Source organism: Tupaia chinensis, unplaced genomic scaffold (assembly GCF_000334495.1).
Source record: "Tupaia chinensis unplaced genomic scaffold, TupChi_1.0 Scaffold138228_1, whole genome shotgun sequence".
In the NCBI taxonomy this organism is placed as follows: Eukaryota; Metazoa; Chordata; class Mammalia; order Scandentia; family Tupaiidae; genus Tupaia; species Tupaia belangeri.
This window is the reverse complement of record NW_006198126.1, coordinates 38,822-57,819: the sequence shown is the minus strand read 5'-3', so window position 1 is coordinate 57,819 and position 18,998 is coordinate 38,822. Positions and strand designations below refer to the sequence as shown.

Below are 18,998 nucleotides of genomic sequence, written 5' to 3'. Positions count from 1 at the left end.
AGGTAGACTTTATTCTGGGAATACAAGGATGGTTCATATACACAAAATTATAAATGTAATACACTACATTAACAGAAAAAAGTATAAAAACATATGACAATATCAATCAGTGCAGAAAAAGCATTTGATAAAACACAACATTTCTTCATGATTAATAAACTCAGGAACATTGCAATAAGTGCAACATTTCTCAACACAATAAAAGCCATGTATGAAAAACTGATAGCTAACATCACACTGAATAGGAAAAAGGCTTAAGCTTTTCACCTAAAAACTATGGTGAGAGATAGGGAATCAAGAATGGCAAAAATAACAAAATATACAGGAAATAGGAAATGGAAAATTGTTTGTTGACAATAACATGTATGTTGATGTGCTTGATTGAGCCAAAATACAGTGTATTCTGGATGAGAAATCTCATTTTGTTTGCTGTGATGATGTAAAGTGAATGAATGTAAATAAATAAATTTAAAGAAAAAAAAAGGACAAGGAAAATAAAATAAAATAAAAATATATGAGACAAAAAAAAAAAAAATCAAAGCAGCCCACTTTCTCCACTCCTCTTTCATATATTACTGGAAGTCCAAGCCAATGAAATCAGACAAAAAAATAAAATAAGAGAAGATTCCTCATGGCTCCTGCAAACTAGGTATTTCAGGGTACAAGAGAAATGAAGATTTTCTACTGATAATTCAGCCTCCAGCAAACAAGCTAGTGTGACTGAACTCTAAGAAATAGAAAGAACACACCATCCGTCAGATGACAAGATCACCACAGGACCACAAGAAATATGGGAAAGCAAGAAAATACTCTCCTCCAAGGGAAAAGAATAATTCCTCTTCATCCACAAGCACTTCAATGAAAATCATGGAAATGTCTGATAAAAAATTTAGAACATTCATAATGGCGAAGCTAACCGAGATGGAAGAGAAGAGAGACAATGAACTGCTAAAGAGAAAGGAGAAGTTGACGAGTTCCAGGAGGTGAGGAAATTCTTACAAGATCTAAAAGAGGAATTACACACTTTACAAAAGAATCAAATGGAACTGTTAAAGATGAAGTCTATAATACAGGAAGTCAAAATCTCCCTTGAAAGTATTAAAAGCAGATCAAGAAAGTAAAAACTGCACCTTTTCTGGCTCAGGTTATCAAAAAGTAATGTTCAGGGCTGAACAGACAACCACAAATTTGGGGAGAAGTTCATAAGATGTAGAAAAGAGAAAGCCGAAGACTATAATCCTCAGCATTTGCATATAGAACTCATCGAAATTGCTGGTGAACTACTAAAACACACATATACAGAACTCAGAGAAACCTACAAAAAAGCAGTTATTAGAATGTGAAAAAAATGGAGAATCAGCTCCGTGTCACTGCAAGGGATAAAGAATTTGGAACTTGAATCTAGACAGTTAACCAATGTGTAGAATAAAAATTAATCTTTTGAGATATATAATAGTATTTACAAGTTCCATGATGTATAATTTACATTATCCTGGGTAGAATTTAGAATTCATATTTAGTAAAATAAAAGCAAAATGTGACCCCTATTTCAGAAATAAAGTCACTCAAATAATACAGCTATTTCAATTAGCAGACAAGAAAGTTAAACTATGCAGAAATAAATTTGTGGACTTAAAGGAGAGATAAAATTGTTACAAATGAGGATGGTTGGCAGTAAAATAAATTTTATAAAAAGGGTTTTCAGGAACTTTCCAGAATTTGTGTTGAGAATTAGAGGAGTAATGGCTGCCTGAGCTGTCAAAAGCCAAGTGCTCCTATGCTAGCTACAGCCCACTCACTGGCAGTAAGAAGGGGTGGAAGAAATCACTTACTATGATGTATTAGGGGTCAAACCCAGTGTCACCTAGGAAGAATAGAAAAAGACTTATTGGAAGCTGGTTATGGGGATTCTTTCTTTTTTTCCTCCCCTCTGTCTCTAGTGAGTGAGCATTCCCTTAAGCAGAAAAAAATGACGTAAAACAAAGACACTTGGGAATTAAAAAGAAGTTAAGATACCTCATTACCAGGAGACCTACATTAAAGAAAGCAACTTCTCCAGTATTAAAGAAAATAAAACCAGAGACTGATATGAATGTACAAAAAAGATTCAAGGAACAACAAAGTAGCATACTATAGAGCCATATCTCATGACTGAAACCAATCCAAAAACATTTTAAAAATATTATAGATTATAGCCAGGTAGGATTTATTCCTGGAATACAAGGATGATTCAATATGTATAAAACAACAAATGTAATTTTTAAAAATATTATACATTACAACCAGGTTGAATTTATTCCTGGAATACAAGGATGATTCAATATGTATAAAACAACAAATGTAATAGATCACATTAAGAGAAAAAAATGACGAAAATTGTATGATCATATTAACTGACACATAAATAGCACTTGATAAAATATAATAGTCCTTTATGATTAAGAATAAAATAGGCATAGTAAATACATTTCATAACCAAGTAAAAGCCATATGTGACATTCCTACAGCTAACATAATATTGAATGGGAAATAGTGGAAACTTTTTCAGCTTCACACTAGAGCAAGACAGAGATGTCCACTTTCTTCTCTCCCATTCAACATAGATACTGGAAGTACTAACTAATACAGTCAGATGAAAGAACAAAATAAAAGGCATATAAATTGGAGAAGAAAAAACTAAATTGTCCCTATTTGTGGCTGACTTGATTATATAAATGGTTCATCAGGAAAGTCATGACGCATTTTTCTATGTTTTTTTTTTTTTTTACAACCTGATATACAGGAAAACCTAAAGAATCCATGAAATAACTCTTAGATTAAATAAACGAATAAAGTAAAGATGCAGGACACAAATCCAGCATACAAAAATCTGCAGTATACAAAAAAAAAAAAAAAAATCTGCAGTAGGCTATCCCCATAGCACAGTGCTTAAATACTATGTGTAGGGAGCCAGATCCCACATAATCACCTGTGGTTTGAGTCCAAGACTTTGAGGGCTTGCAAAACACATTGAGTGTGTGTATGTGAGCATGTGTCCAAAACCCTGATGGGAAGAATTGGAGGAAAGGGATTGTAGCATCCCCTGTGCACCCTGGCTATGTCAGTTTAGTCCAGAGGACAGTTCCCAGGTAGTTTTATAGCCCATAATGGCATTTTATGCTTCATTTTCAGGTGCTCTCTCTCTCTTCCTGAATAATCTCCATCTCTTTATCACTCTCTCTAGCAAGTAAATCAGGCCTTGGGTAATTAAAAATATCTGTAGCATTTTCCTACACTATCCATGAGGAAACTGAGAGAAAAATGAAGAAACCAGTCCCATTCACAATAGCCACAAAAACTATTTGTAAGAAATCTCACCAAGAGAATAAAAGACCTCTATGAACAAAATTATAAAAGCTGAACAAATTACTTGAAAAATATGCAAAACCTAGGAAGACTGTCCTTTTCATAAATTTGAAGAATCAATATAGGTGCTATGCCAATAGTACGCCACAGTGATCTACAAATTCATTACCATTACTACCAAAAAACCAGCAATATTCAACACAGGAATAATTATAAAATTTACACAGAATCACACACACACACACACACACACACACACACACACAAAAAAAAAAAAAAAAAACATATAATCAGACCAATTCTGTACAAAAGGAATAAAGTTAGAAGCATCTTACTTCCTGACTCCTAAATGTATTGTAAATCCTTAATCATTAAAACAGCAGGGTACTGGCACAAACAGACATACGACAGTCCAGTTGAATAGAATAAACAGGAAAAAACTTAACACAGCCAACTGATTTTTGCCAAAGGCCACAGATCAAGCCTGTGGTAAAAAGAATTTTCAAAAAAATGGTTCTGGGAGAACTCAATATCCACCAACATTTAAGTAAAACTAGATCATCTCTTACCAGTTACTATTAATTCAAAGTGGATTAAAGACTTCAATAAAATGGACAAATTTATAAACCAATTAAGGAAAATATACAAGAACAACATGTTGGAGTGGGCAAAGACTACTTAAATAAGACCAATGAGGCATGGACAAAGCCATCAAAAAAAGAGAAACTTGATTACATAAAATAAAATATTTCTGCACAGCATAGAAAACAAAAAATAGAAGAGACAATGACATTGTAATATAAAAACTGCATTCCGGAAGTAGTGGCTAAATTCCGGATCCCCACATCATTGACCATGGTTCAAGTCCTGGACCAGGTGGCTCAAAAATGACAACAAAGAAATAGATAAATAAAAACAATTATTTTAAAACTATACTGTATTTCACAAAGGTGTACAATGATTACTTATAAAGCAGAAATGATTTCAAAATGAAAATATATGTATAATTATATTTATTTATATTTATAAGTATACATATTTACTGATTATCATTGTATGAATGTACTTACATGCAACTGACAGCACAGTAGGTTTATTTACACCAGCATTACCACAAACGTGGGTAATGCGTTACTTTACAAGGTTATGACAGCTACAATCATGCTAGATTACAGAGATTTGGGGGCATCATTATAATCTTCTTGGATCACATTAATACGAACAGCACATCACTGAAATGCTGCTATGCAGTGCTTATATTAATCAGGAAATACAACTTTGGGCAGTCTGTGGAATAATCAGCATATACACTCTAGGTGAGAGAAATACATGGAGAGTTCTTTAGGAACCTGTAGTAAATTCCTGCCACACATTCCAGGTTTATATGTTTCAAGTGGGTATTTCTAAGAGCTGTCTGGGACCATGCTATATTTGCAACTCTAGAAAAAGCTACTGACTGGTTTGTGTTTTAGCAATCAGTAACAGTGATCCCTGTAGAACACTGTGTGTGCATCTCCAGGTTAGTTGTAAAATACTGTCTACCATGTCATCTGTGACCAATAATGACTATCTCATGATTCATATCCCTTGAGAATTTAGCATGCTCTCCCCTTAGAGTCAATTCAAACCATGTAATAAATGTGTTTTTCCCATGGCATAAGAAAGCTAGAGACCAATTTGTACTCATCTCAGGGGCCTCTAAAGGCCTTATAACCTGCCTATTTCACCCATCCTGTCAATTTTATCTTGCTTTTTTATGCGTTTCTCATGCTGAATTTTATTTAATTTTACTCTTCCATTTTAATTTACAAACCCTCACAAAATTCCTAAATACAATGTAAAACAGGTGGGGAGATCAGTAAACAACTTACCAAAAACGAATTCATTTTCTTAATCCTGGACAAATACAGAGGTTTCTAAAATTATAGCTGGAAGAGAAGGTGAACGAAGTAGGTCAGAGAAATGATGTTGCTTATTCCAAGATTCCCCTGTGGGAGAACAGACACACGTAAGAATGGGCTAAAAAGACCTCATTGAATGAGCAATTACAAATTTATTCACTGATAGAAATGAAAGACTTAGTAAAATGTTAAAATGATTTAGTAAAAATGTTACTATGGGGACCAGCAGATGATGAAATGGTTAGTTTGTCGAACTCTCACATAGTTGACTGAGGTTCGAGTCTCAAACCCAGTGGCTTAAACTCATGATGGGAACCTGTTTGTGCGAATCCAAAATCCAAAGAGGAGAATGTGGAAGGCATTGTGGCATGGCAATTTTCCCTAGGGGGTGATTTCACACTTTTCATCTCACCGTCTCTGTCTTTCTGGTGAGCACATGTACTTTATTCTAAAAATTCTAAAAAAAAAAAAAAAAAAAAAAAAGCAAACAAAAAAAACACACAAACACTCACACAGGGGACCAGCAGATGACATAATGGTTAAAGTCAACTATGGTTCAAGTCCCTGATTCAGCAGCTTAAAACTTACGGCAAGCACATATGTGTGCACGGCCACAGGTATGCTTTGGACCCTCCTATCCACAAACCCTTCTGCAAAAGCCCCCAGGGTGCGGGAGCCACTGGCAGCAAAACAGTACACAAGAGTAAGCAGAAGTATTGCATGTCTCAGACTCCTTGCTGCTGCCTTTAGCTGGTGCATGTGTGCTTTGGGATGTTTCCTCCCCCCATCCCCATCCCCATCCCTGGAGCCCTTCCACCATAAGCCAACCCCTGGGCAGGAACCAGTGGTAAGAAGAGAGTGAGTAAACAGGAGCACATCTTGCTGCTGACTTTGATGGCACAGGTGTGCTCTGAACTTCCCCATCCCTCTGCACCCCTCCGCAATATGCCCCATACTGCAGGAGGCAGCAGAAGCAAAAGTGAGCTCAGAAGTGCACATCCCATACTTCTTGCTGTTGACTTGGCTGCAGAGGTGTTCTTTGGACCCCCATACCCATGCTCCCCTTTGCCTTGTTCCCATAGTGCAGAAGCCAGTGTTAGAGAGAGAGCAGGACTGAGTATCTCAGACTTTTTGCTGCTGCCTGTGGTACACACTCGTGTGCTTTGGACCTTCCCTCCCACATCCTTCCTCCATAGGCTGCCATCATGCAGGAACTAGCAGTAGCAAGATAGTGAGGTCAGAAAAAATGCTTATCCCAGCTTCTTGCAGTTAGTTGCTTTTGCCTGCACAGGTGTTTTTTGGGCTCCTACTCCCCTGCTCCCCTCTGTCTTCAGTCCCCACAGTTCAGGAACCAGCTGGAGAGACAGAGAGAGGTACAAAGCATCTCAAACTTCTTGCTATTGCCTTTTGTGAATGCAGATATGCTTTGGAACCTCCCAGACCACCCTGTCCCTCCATAAGCCCCATGTTGCAGGAGCATAGGATAGGAAGATAATGAGCACAGTAGGACCATGCATCTCAGACTTCTTGCTCCTGACTTTTTCCCACACAGGTGTGCTTTGGATCCTGCCCCACCTTGAGCCCTTTCACCATAAACACCCACAGTGCAGGAGCTAGTAGCAGTGAGAGATAGAGTGAGGGAGGACAGCCTGCATATCTCACACTTCTTGCTGCTGCCATTTGCCTACACAGGCGTGGTTTGAACCCTGTCCCTCTGTCCTTCACCAACTTACGCCCCCTGGGTGCAGGACCCCACAGAAGCCAGAGTGAATGAGAGTGAGCCCAGAAAAACCAGGCATCTCGAACTTCTTGCTGTTGCCTTTTGCCCACATGTGTGTTCTCTGAACACTCCCCATACAGCATTCTTTCACCATAAGGTACCACAAAACAAAAGCCAGAGGCAGAAAGACAGAGATAGAGTGAGCATCTCAGACTTCTTCCTGTTTAGCCTGTGGAAGTGTGCTTTAGGTATCTCCCCCTCCCCCCCCACACACACACACAGCCCTATGCCATAAGCTCCCATGGTGCAGGAGTCAGTGGCAGTAAGTGAGGGAGAGAGTGTGACATAAGAACTGAGCATCTCAGACTTTTTGAGGCTGCCTTTTGCCTTCACAAGTGTGCTCTGGACATTCCCTGCACCATGCTCTTCCACCTTAACCTCCCACAGTCCAGGAGCCAGCAGCACTGAGAGAGAGACAGAGAGAGAGCAAAAGGACCCCATGTCTCAGGCATAATGCTGCTGCTCTCTGCCTACACAGGTGTGCTTTGAAATTTCCACACCCCCATACCATGCACGCCTCTGCCATAAGCCCCCTGGTTTCAGGAGCCAGTGGAAAAGAGAGAGCAAGAGCATGGCTGTGCATGCCCAGAAGGGCAGAGCATCTCAGACTTCCTGCTGCTGTCTTTTGTCCATGGAAATGTGCTTTGAACCATTCCCACACCTTACCCCTCTGCCATAAGCCCCATGGTGTAGGAGCCCACAGCAACAAGACAGAATAGAATGATCTCAGAATGAGTGCACATCTCGCACTTCTTGCTGCTGCTTTTTCCCACACAGGTGTGCTTTGGAACTGCTTGTCACTCATGTGGCCATCTGCTGTAAGACCCTATGGTGGTCTGAGTCAGGAGCAACAGAGTGAGCACAGAAGAACAAAGCATCTCAGACTTCTCCCTTCTGCCTTTTGCCCATGCAGGAGTGCTTTAGACCCTTCACATTCCATGCCCCTCTGCCATAAGCCCCTAAGGTGCACAAGCTAGTGACAGCAAGAGAGACAGAGACAAAAAGAGAGAAATAGCACAGGAGGATAATGTGTCTCAGACTTCTTGCTGCTCTCTTTGGCAACCTTAGATTTACTTTGGGATGTCCTCCACTGCTCTGCCCCTCCACTATAAGTCTACATGGTGAAGGAGCCCATGGCACTGACACAGTGAGAGCACTGGCTTTTAGACATTTTGTTGCTGGCTTTTGCCCACAGAGATCTGCTTTGGAACCTTTGCCCCTAGTCATAAGCCCCCATAGTGCAGGAGCCAGTGGTAGCAAGAGAGTGATTGAGGAAGAACCTTGCATCTCTGACTTCTTGCTGTTGCCTTTTGCTTGCACAAGTGTGCTTTATACCCTCCCACTCATGCATACACTTCTTTAAGCTGCCACTTTGCAGGAGCCACGTGTGGAAAGACAGAGAGCATGAGTCCAAAAGGACCTCATGTCTAAGAGTTCTTGCTGCTGCCTTTTGTCTGCGCAAGTGTGCTTTTGACTCTTGGATCCGCTAGACCCCTCTGCCCCAACTCACACAGTGCAGAAATGAGTGGCAGTAAGAAAGAGTGAACACAGAAAAGCAGTGCATCTCAGTTCTTGCTGTTGCCTTCTTCCTGAGCAGGTGTGCTTTGGACACTCCCTCAATGCACTTCTGCAGTAAGCACCAATGTTGCAGGAGCTAGCAGCAGAGAGAGAGAGCACACATGAGCCTATGGACTGCACATCTCAGACTTCTTGCTGCTGCCTTTGCCTGCACAGCTGTGTTTCTGACTTTCCTCCACCTCACCCTGTACCTTAAGCCCCCATAGTTTAGCAGAAAGTTATAATGCAAGACTGAGATTGACCACAGATGGATCACACGTCTCAGACTTCTTGTTACTGCTTTTAGCTCAAGTTGGTGTGTTTTGGACCCTCTACCCCAACCCACTTCACCTTAAGTCCCCATGATTTGGGAGTAAGTGGCAGAAAGAGAGAGACAGAAAATATAGAAGGACCAGGCCTCCCAGACTTCTTGCTACTGCCTTTTGCCTGCCTAGGTTTGTTTTGAGATTTCAGTGTGCTGACTTGTACTTCCTCCTTTATTTGAAACGCTCTAGCCCAACCCCATGTGTATCGGATCCTGACAGATAGGGATAGAAACCAACCCCTAAAGCTGGCTACATACACCCTTCTTGGATTGGTAGACAAGGCCCTCTCACAAAAACACACTTGAAAAATGGAGCTCACCTTTCCTGCTAACACTACAGAATCAGCTCCAAAAAGTTAGGAAGAAGTCTATAACCCATCGAATGGCCAAAAATTAGTGCAGACACACAAGAACATAAAAAAGTATTTCTCTCTTGAGGAAACAGAACAATTCCACCTCAACCACAGACAAAGCAAAAGTACTCACAGAAATGTCAGATAAAGAATATAGAATGTTCAAAGTGACAAAACTGAATGAGATGCAAGAGAAAACAACCATCTTCAAATGAGGAAATCATTTCAAGACCTAAAAAAGGGATTTCATAAAGAGACAAGCATCAAAAAAAGAATTACAGGGAACCAGCAGTTAGCGTAATGGCTATGTCGTTGGACTCCCACGTAGTTGACCGCGGTTCATGTCCCGGACCCGGTGGCTTAAAACTCACGCCGGGCGCGTGTGCGTGCGTGCCCAAGATCCCGAGAGGAGAATGGAGGAGAAGGGATTGCGGCGTGACCATCCCCCCTGGGGGGTGATTTCTCGCTTTCTGTCTCTATGTCTCTCTCTGTCTGTCTGGCGAGCGCACGCGCCCTACAGTGAAAATCTCTCCAAAAAAAAAAAAAAAAAAAGAATTACACAGAACTCCTAGAGCTAAAGACTTACACACACACACACACACACACACACACACACACACACACACCTCCTTTGAAAGTATAAGAGCAGATTACACCATGCAGAAGATAGAATCTCTGACTGGAAGACAAAGCCATTGACGGATGGAACAACCAAAACTAATGAAAAAATAACCCCCCAAAAAGATGATGACATTCCAGAAATACTAAACACCATTAAACACCCAAATATCTAAATAATTGGTATTCTGGAAAGTGAAGAGTATGATAATAGCATAGAAAATTTATCCCATGGAATACTCGAAGAAAACTTTCCAAACCTAGAGAAACATTCAGACATTAGATCCAACAAATACAAAGGACCCCAAATAGAATAAACGTAAGAAGATCCTCTCAATGGTACATCATAGCTGATTGGTCAAAATTAAAGACAAAGACAAGGCTCTAAAAATGGCAAGAGAGAAATGTACAGTCATTTACAAGTTGTTATCCTACTAGGCTAATATCAGACATCTAGACTGAAACAATCCAAACGAGGAAAGAATGGGGAGACATATTCAAAATGCTAAAAGAAAGACAATTTCAACCAATACTATACCCTGTGAGATTATCTTTCAAATAGGAAGAAAACATAAAATCATTCTCATATAAATGAAAGCTAATACATGAAGTACTGAAGTGTGTACTATATCAGGAAAACTAAAAGGAGGCAAACAGAAATAAGAGAACAAAAACAATCAGGAAAATGGCTATCAAAATGGCTGGGACAATTCTGCACATATCAATAACTGCACTGAATGTTATTGGATTACATTCTATAATTAAAAGACATTGACTCGCTGAATAGATTGAAAAATAACAACAACTGGGAACCAGCAGTTAGCGTAACGGCTATGTCGCTGGACTCCCACGTAGTCGACCGTGGTTCGCATCCCGGACCCAGTAAAACTCCTGCCATGCCGGGTGCGTGTGTGTGTGTGCCCAAGATCCCGAGAGGAGAATGGAGGAGAAGAGATTGTGGCGTGACCATCCCCCCTGGGAGGTGATTTCTTGCTTTCTGTCTCTATGTCTCTCTCTCTGTCTGGCGAATGCACGCGCCCGTATGAGCAAAACTCCCCCAAAAAAAAAAAAAAAAAAAGAAAGAAAAGAAAAAAATAACAACAACAACAAAAAAACAGGTGCCATTTATATGCTGCCTACAATAAATACGCATCATGGATAAAGATATATACAGACTGAGACTGAAGGGCTGGAAAAAGATATTCCATACAAATGGAAATCAAAAAAACACTGGAATCATTATACTGATATCAGACAAAATGGACTCTGACAAAACCACAAGAAGAGTTAAAAAAGTACACTACAGGACCAATAGGTGTTATGGTGATTAAGGTACTGTATGACCACAAGGCTGACGAGTTTGACTACTAGACCTGATGGGTTTCTGTGGAGGGCACTATACGGAAGCCATCTTGAGCTATCCACCATCTTGAGCTATCCACCATCTTGGAAACCATTAGGTTTCACTTCCTCACTGAGCAAACCATTTCTCAGAAATCATGTGACCAACTGTTCTCCCCATGGGGCAGTTGGGTTTCTAGGCAACGGGAGAGATCCACCCACACCAATGATTGGTTCATGTTGTTCTATCTCATTTGCATTTTGGGCGACCAATCAATGTCCACCAGCCTGTATATAAGCTCGCTGTTCTTCCTTAATAAACGAGACTTGATCAGCACCTCATCTTGTCTCCACTCTGTGTGTCTGTGTGTTTGTCCCATCTCTCACTCCCTCCCTCAGGAAACCTGTTCAACTATCCTGTAGGTCAGGACAGGTTTCTTTCTCACTTCTCTCTCTCTCTCTGTCTCTATAGTGAGTACAGGTGCCCTATAGCAAATTAGAAAATAATAATAAATAAAATAAATTAGTTCCTTTTAAAAAATGAGGCACTATGTAGTATTAAAAAGGCTAATTTGACAAGCAAGGCGCAAACCTTCAGAAGACTCCTCCATTGCTGCTGAGAATTGGTGTTTTCAGGGAAAAAAGAGAAATAAAGATTTTCTACTAATAACAGCCCCCAATGCCCAAACGTGAGGATCTAAGGGAAACATAGCCAAATATCCAAATACTGTTAGGTTTAACATATTTCTCAATACTTGCTGAATCTGCTACACAAAAGGATAAAAATGGAACAGCAAAGTGATTCTAGATCACCTTCTTCTACATGCTCCTGAATGCTCAGATTAAACTTTAAGAATTAGGAAAAAACACACCATTCATCAGGTGATTAGAAATCACCACAGGGTCACAAGAAATATGGGAGAACAAGAAAATACTTCTCCTCCAAAGGAAAAGAATAACTCTTCTTCATCCACAGACAGTTTAATGGAAATATATGATAAAGAATTTAGAATATTCCTAATGATGAAGCTAACAGAGATGAATGAGAAGAGAGACAATGGACTACAGAGGAGGCAGGAGAAAGAAGCTTATGAGTTCCAGGTGAGAAAGTTCTTGCAAGATCTAAAAGAGGAAATACACATTATAAAAAAGAATCAAATGGACCTGTTAGAGATGAAGGCTATAATACAGGAAGTCAAAAACCTCCCTTGAAGGTATTAAAAGCAAACTAGATCATACAGAAATCGAATCTCGGGTGTAGAAGACAGAGTCGCTGGCCTAGAAAAATCCACCACAAAGACTGAGAAAATTGACCAAAAGAAAAAAAAAAAAAAAGAGAGAGAGAAATAATGTACAAGAAATACTAGATACCATCAAACATCCAAACATCAGGATAACTGGTATCCTAGAAGACAAAGAGACTCATAAAAGCATTGATCATCTATCCCATAAAATCCTACAAGAAAACTTTGCAAACCTAGAGAGGCGCTCAAAGATTCAGTCCCAAGAAATACAAAGGACTCCAAGTAGAATCAACCCAAAAACATCTTCTCCAAGGCACATTATAGCCAAATTGAGCAAAACCACAGACAAAGACAAGATAATAAAATTGTCAAGAGAGAAGCAGCAAGTTACATACAAAGGATATTCCGTCAGGCTAACAGCAGACCTCTCATCAGAAACAATGAGAATGAGGAAAGAATGAGAAAATATATTCAAAGTGTTAAGGAGAAAACCGATTTCAACCAAGAATACTCTACCTGGCAAGAATATCCTTCATATGGGAAGAAAAGACAAGAACATTCTCAGATAAACAGAACCTGAAAGAATTTACCAACACCAGACCAGATCTCCAAGAAGTTCTCCAGGGAGTGCTATACCAAGAAAATTAAATGCAGACACAAAGAAATAAGAGTTCAAAAACTAAGAAAATGGCCCACCTAATTGTATGGACAAGTCTGGAGTAGAATATTATATCCCAGAATTGAATGAGGAAGATCAAAGCACAACAGAGGATAGATTGAGTACATGAGACTGAACTGGTGAAGTGTCATTTTGTGACTTTTGACTAGAACATTACTGAGTTTCTTCTAGGCTTTATTATTCGGTTTTAAGGATTTTTTTTTTTTTCCTGTCTTGAGCTGTCGATGGGTTCATGTATCTACTGTTTGGACAGAATCCAGGTCTGTCTCCTGACTTTAGGTTATAAGCAAAGTTCCTTGGCATTTCTTTCATGTATTACAGTTAAAACTGCTTTTCTTGAAATTAAAAAAAAAAATTAAAAATAAGAAATGTGAGTTTAAGTTCAATTTTTAAATGAATACCGCATAACCATGATATATGAAAATTTTTAGTTTGCATTTTGCACGAAATCTACTTTGATCTTTTTCTATGTATAAATGTATCATTTTCTAAATTAAATAAATAATAAAAGACTATTTCATCCAGAAACTATTGCACTTATAAATATGTATGCACTCAACTCTGGAACACTTAAATACATGAAAGAAAACCTGTGAGATCTAAAGGGAAAGATAGACAGCAATACACTAATCAATGGGGATCTTAATATCTCACTATCTCCTTTGGACAGATCATCTAGACAAAAAATAAGCAAATAGATACAAAATCTAAACAATACCATAAATCAAATTGGCTTGACAGACATCTATAGAACTTTCCAAACAACAGCCACAAAATACACATTTTTCTGACCTCCATATTCAACATTTTTGAAGATGGACCCCATGATAGAATACAAAATAAACCTTTTCAAATTAAAAGTTACAGAAAGTATGTGCACCATCTTCTATGACCACAGTGGAAACAAAGTTGAGACTAACTACACAGAAAACTCTCAAAAATAGACAAACACATGGAAATTAAACAATCGTCTACTGAGTCAATTCACAGCCACTGAAGAAACTGAGTGAAATAAAAAATAAAATTATTAACACTAATGATAATAAACACATGATTTTTTTCATAACCTATGGGACACGTGAAAACAGTCTTAAGAGATAAGTTCGTGGGACCAGCAGTTAGTGTAATGGCTATGTCGCTGGGCTCCCATGTAGTCGACCGTGGATCAAGTCCTGGACCCGGTGACTTAAACTCACGCCAGGCACGTGTGCGTGTGTGCCCAAGATTCTGAGAGGAGAGTGGAGGAGAAGAGATTGCAGCGTGGCCATCCCCTCTGGGGGTTGATTTCTCACTTTCTGTCTCTCTGTCTCTGTCTGTCTGGCAAGCGCATGTGCCCTATAGCAAAAACCTCACCAAGGGAAAAAAAAAAAAAGAGAGAGATAACTTTGAGGAGAGGCGAGGCCTTCCTTCAGAAGAAGCTTCCTCATGGCTCCTGCAAACTAGTTATTTCAGGGAACAAGAGAAATGAAGATTTTCTACTGATAATTCAGTCTCCAGCAAACAAGCTAGCGTGACTGAACTTTAAGAATTAGAAAGAAACACACCATTCATCAGATGACAAGAAATCACCGCAGGACCACAAAAAATATGGGAAAGCAAGAAAATACTCTCCTCCAAGGGAAAAGAATAATTCCTCTTCATCCATAAGCAGTTCAATGGAAATCATAGAAATGTCTGATAAAGAATTTAGAACATCATAATTGTGAAGCTAACAGAGATGGAAGAGAAGAGAGACAACTGCTAAACAGAAAGGAGAAAGAAGTTGACAAGTTCCAGGAGATGAGGAAATTCTTACAAGATCTAAAAGAGGAATTACACACTTTAAAATAGAATCAAATGGAACTGTTAGAGATGAAGTCTATAATACAGGAAGTCAAAATCTCCCTTGAAAGTATTAAAAGTAGACTAGGTCATACAGAAAATGGAATCTCAGATGTAGAAGAGAAAATGGCTGGCCTAGAAAAATCCACCACGAAGACTGAGAAAATGGCACAAAAAATTTGAGAATAATATACGAGAAGTACTAGATACCATCAAACGTCCAAACATCCAGATAATTGGCATTCCAGAAGGTGAAGAGACCCATAAGGGCATTGATAATCTATTCCATGAAATCTTGCAAGAAAACTTTCCAAACCTAGAGAGGCACTCAGAGATCCAGTCCCAAGACATACAAAGAACCCAAAATAGAATCAACCCAAGATCTTCTCCAAGACATATTATAGCCAAGTTGACCAAAACCGCAGACAGACAAGATACTAAGATTGGCAAGAGAAAAACATCAAGTTACCTACAAAAGACATCCCATCAGGCTAACAGCAGACCTCTCATTGGAAACAATGAGAGCGAGGAAAGGATGGGAAAATATATTCAAAGTGTTAAGAGGGAAGCAATTTCAGCCAAGAATACTGTACCCGGCAAGATTATCTTTAATGTGGGAAGAAAAGACAAGAACATTCTCAGATAAACAAAACCTGAATGAATTTACCAGCACGAGACCAGATCTCCAAGAAGTTCTCAAGGGTGTGCTATATCAGGAAAATTAAATACAGGCACACAGAAATAAGAGTTCAAAAACTAAGAAAGTGGCCAACTTAATCATAGGGACAAGTCTGGAGTTGAATATTATATCCCAGAATTTAATCAGGAAAATGGAACCAGAATAGAAGATAAAGTACTGAGACTGATAGGTTCATGCACCTACCATTTGAACAGAATCCTAACCTGTTTCCTGGCTTTAAGCAAAGTTCCTTGGCATTTCTTTGATTTAAGTTAAAACTGGTTTTCTTAATAGCAACGAGTGAACTCACCATTGAAAGTAGTTAGATTATGTAAGAAATTGTGTGATCAATACAATGTGGGTGGGAAAGGAATGGAAGAGAATTGTAGACACCAGAGATAGTGTGAGAAGAGGGTGGGAAAGGACAGAGGGTCAGAAAGAGGGGTAAAAAAATTCTAGGAACTAGAAATGGAAAATTTTTGATAATAACATGCATGACTAAGTCACTATGCAGTATATTCTGGATGGGAAATCTTATTTTGTATGCTGTGATGATGCTTAAGAAAAGAATGTAAATTAAGTTACCAAAAAAAAAGGTTTCAGAAAAAAAAAATCTATCAATGACAGCAGTAAGATATATAGCCCCAGCTAGGTGCTACTTTATAGGATGCGTAAAGTTAGACTTGTGTTCATGGAAATGTATATATCAGCTGTGTTGGTTATGAAAATATTTAGATTAATTAAGGTCTTTAGTAATTCAATAAAATGTGTGTGTAGGGGAACAATATAGAAAGCAAACATAGATACCAGAGACAGTGTGGGAAGAGAGTGGGAGATGGCAGAGGGTAAGAGATAGGGAATCAAGGATGGGGGAAAAGAGCAAAGCCAAGAAATGGAAAATTATTTGCTGACAATAACGTGTTTGTTGATGTGCTTGATTGAGACAATATACAGTGTACTCTGGATGGAAAATCTCATTTTGTATGTTGTAATGATGTACAGTGAATGAATGCAAATAAATAAATTTAAATTAAAAAAAAAAGAAAGAGATAAGTTCATAGTAATTAGTGCTCATAAGAAAACACTGAAAGGGGCTGCCCCGCCCCGCCCCACATGGCCCAGCTCAGCTCCGAGACCCTTGGCATCCCTGTGAACATGGCGCTGCAAGCGGCGTGGAGCATGTGGGCTGTGGCCTGCAGCCTGCATGTGGCCCTGGTGGCTGTGGGTGGGCGTCATCCAGAGGCTGGGCACAGGACTGGCTCTGCTGTGCATGCGTAAATTCACAGAGAAACATGAATGGATAACAACAGAAAATGGTATTGGACCAGTGGGAATCAGCAATTTTGCACAGGAAGCTTTGGGAGATGTTGTTTATTGTAGTCTGCCTGAAGTTGGGACAAAACTGAACAAGCAAGATGAGTTTGGTGCTTTGGAAAGTGTAAAAGCTGCTAGTGAACTCTATTCCCCTCTGTCAGAAGTAACTGAAATTAATGAAGCTTTTGCAGAAAATCCAGGACTTGTCAACAAATCTTGTTATGAAGATGGTTGACTGATCAAGATGACATTGAGTAACCCTTCAGAACTAGATGAACTAATGAGTGAAGATGCGTATGAGAAATATGTAAAGTGTATTGAATAAAAGTAGAACCCTTAAATAAAGTAGTGTAAAACAACTTAATCCAGTCATAGTTGTCTTAAATTAGTGGTTGATAGAAGACCTAAATTGCAACTTTTAGCAATACCAGTGGTAAAAGAAACTACTCTGAACACCACTACTGGAAAGAAAAAACCCTTAACTTTCTAAAGATCATATTTTTAATAAACACAAAATGCATCTTTTATACAATATTCTATGATTCTTAGTCTATGAACAAGTATTCAGAATTCATGAAATTATCTGTGATTAAAAACTAGTTATAAAAATTATGTAATTATTTATAACACTGTTCACCTAAGCCTTATAGAACACTGTGTATAACCATCCCTGGATGTGGGTCAGAATGCTTCATTTTCTCTCCATTGGAAATAAATGGGAGTGGAGAAAAGTTTTTGTTAGTTGTATAGTGTTAAAGAGCAGTACTATTGTAGTTTTCCCATATACTGCATTTGCTGGTGCTATTGTATACAGTTGAGGCAATAGCTTTGCAGCAAAATAAGACATAATAAAATATTCAATTCCTCTATTTAAAAAAAAAAGAAAAGAAAACACTGAAAAGTGACAAATAGACAACCAAATGACACACCTCAGAGAACTGGGGTGGTGGTGGGGGGGAACAGGAGAAAAGAAATAATAGAGTAGAGCAGAAATAAATGAAATAGAAAATAGACAGTAGAGAAAATGAATAAACCCAAAAGCTGGTTCACTGAGAAGATAAAGTTGAAATGCCGTTAGCTAGATTAATCAAGAAGCACAGAGAAAGGGTTAAGTAAATCAAATTAGTAATAAAACAGGCAATATTAAAACATACATACCAGAAATGCTAGTTTGTTGGGAAAGTCATCACATTTTTTCATACTGTGATGATTTTCCCACAACTCATTACAAAAGATCATGAAAGAATACTATGAGCAACTATACCTATAAACAAGAACACCTAGATAAGATGAATAAAACTTAAAATAAATAACAAAATGATGGAAAATTTCTGGACATATATAATTTACAAGACTGAATAAGGAAGACATATAAAGTCTAAAGAGACCAATAAAAAGCAATGTTATTGAATCAGTAATAGATCATCTCCCAACAAACAAAAGCTCAGTTCTTGATGGCTTCACTTGTGAATTCTACAGAACTTTTAAAGAGCTAACTCTCAGTGTACTATTTCTAAAGATCCAAAAGAAATGAACTATCCCAAATTCATTCTATAAAACTTTGGGAACCAGCAGTTAGCGTAATGGCTATGTCGCTGGACTCCCACGTAGTCGACCGTGGTTCACGTCCCAGACCCGGTGGATTAAAACTCATGTCGGGCGCATGTGCGTGCATGCCCAAGATCCCGAGAGAATGGAGAAGGGATTGCGGTGTGACCATCCCCCCTGGGGGGTGATTTCTCACTTTCTGTCTCTATGTCTCCCTCTGTCTGTCTGGCGAGCGCACGCGCCCTACAGTGAAAATCTCTCAAAAAAAAAAAAAAAAAACTTTCATCACTCTCATCCCCAAAATAAGCAAGTTCATAACAAATAAAGAAAACTATAGAACTGGAAAAATAACAACAACAAAAACAGGAGAATATATCTCTGTTGAATGCAGATGTAAAAGAATATATCGCTGTTGAATGCAGATGTAAAAATTCTCAACAAGTTATTAGCAAACTGTATCCAATCACATATTACAAGATTATACAGGAAGCCG

At 38.7% G+C, this 18,998-nt stretch overlaps 1 pseudogene; it reads left to right on the top strand.

Moving 5' to 3' along the window:
* Nucleotides 1–16,847: 16,847 nt before the first annotated feature.
* LOC102476424 (glycine cleavage system H protein, mitochondrial-like) lies at nt 16,848–17,282 on the top strand (annotated as a pseudogene).
* Nucleotides 17,283–18,998: the final 1,716 nt, after the last annotated feature.